The sequence below is a fragment of the Trachymyrmex septentrionalis genome, unplaced genomic scaffold (genome assembly GCF_001594115.1).
Source record: "Trachymyrmex septentrionalis isolate Tsep2-gDNA-1 unplaced genomic scaffold, Tsep1.0 scaffold73, whole genome shotgun sequence".
Taxonomy (NCBI): domain Eukaryota; kingdom Metazoa; phylum Arthropoda; class Insecta; order Hymenoptera; family Formicidae; genus Trachymyrmex; species Trachymyrmex septentrionalis.
Window position 1 is genome coordinate 1,036,255 of NW_017305916.1, and position 1,546 is coordinate 1,037,800.

Sequence of the window (1,546 nt, forward strand, 5' to 3'; positions counted from 1 at the left end):
GTAATAATTGAGAAAAATGATATAGAGTTATAATTTATATTTCGTTTCGTCGCGTACTGCGCTGTTTCGTTATTATTAGATGCAGTTGGAGTGACAGAAATTTCTTTATCCAAATCATGCTGATAAGATAATGTCAGGAGTTTGTGTGTGTTATGCAGCAGACATTGAGGTCGCAAAAAAATATTTCCATGCAGAGTTCTTTGTATCTGGATCGCAACCAATCGACGATTCGAGAACATAGATAAGAGCAGTCTTAATTACTGGATCGAAACCTTTGTCTCTGAAGAGTATGATAAACAATCACACTTCATTAATATTCACGACAAAGATAGAGAGAGTCTCTTGCAGCAGAACAGAAATATCTACGTTTATCAACATAATAGATAATTTTTCAGTCATTTATAGAACAATAATCGAGACATAACTTGATTGACATTTGATTTTATAAAATTAATTTCTCACTAAGCTCGTGCCATGCTTATTATAATATCTAAGACTTTACAAATCTGCGAGTAATAATTCTGCCTGATTTAAAATCAATCAAATGGCGATCAAATAAATTTATATGTAAACGTACTAATTTTTACAATTTTTCACACAGTTGCGAGTAGATACTCGTAATTCTGCCTTATTTAAAATCTATCAAGTGTTAATTAAATAAATTTATATACAAAAACATTAATTTTTACATTAACTTTTTACAGCTATTAGTAATAATTCAGAAATCATATTTAAAGAACGAATAATTTATGTACATATACGTACATTATATATAAAATTTCAATTAAGGCAAACAAGGTTTAGAGGTAGAACGGGTGCTCTAACTAGCTTAAATACGATCGCGATAACACGTGCGAGTGCTCAGGTGTGCGCAACGAGTTCTCGATTACACCGAGAATTTCTCACTGAAATTCATACATTTCGCAAGTGGTGCATTCGCGCTCTCTATTTTTGCGGCTGACTACAAACGGCGGTGAAGTTTCGCGTGTATTCGAACGATTGCAAAACGCATTACTCCGACGTGTGTACGTACATGCCGGATGACAATGACATTCCGTAGCGTCGCCATTTTTCTAATCGTTTCAGATGTACAACAGGCAGCTAAGTCAACGGGTCCTTGGCTGCAAGCAGAAGCTAGCTCAAGGATGACGGCTGCCTGTCTATTCGAATTTCATCATGGTGCGAAGCTAAACGGGTGAATGTCATGAGCCCCATGAAGCTTCATCGCATGCCCGTAATGAGACGTATCTTTGTCGCATAATGTTGCCGCCACTTGCTTAGGTAGTCTTTATTTTTAGATAGAGCTGGTCACGCGAGTTTGTCCGTCGAACACGTGTTTGGCGTATTAAGATGAAACAGAAAGAAGTATTATAGAATTGTGTCTCTTATGAGGCAATAATTTGAAGCCCGCGTTTAATTTTTCTCTCTCTTTCTCGCTTTATGAGAAGTACTAATATTATGGAAATGATGTAACGACTGATGAGTGCGTTATATCAGATTTTTTTTTGTTTATAAATGATGCAGAAGTTTGTCATAAAAAAGAACG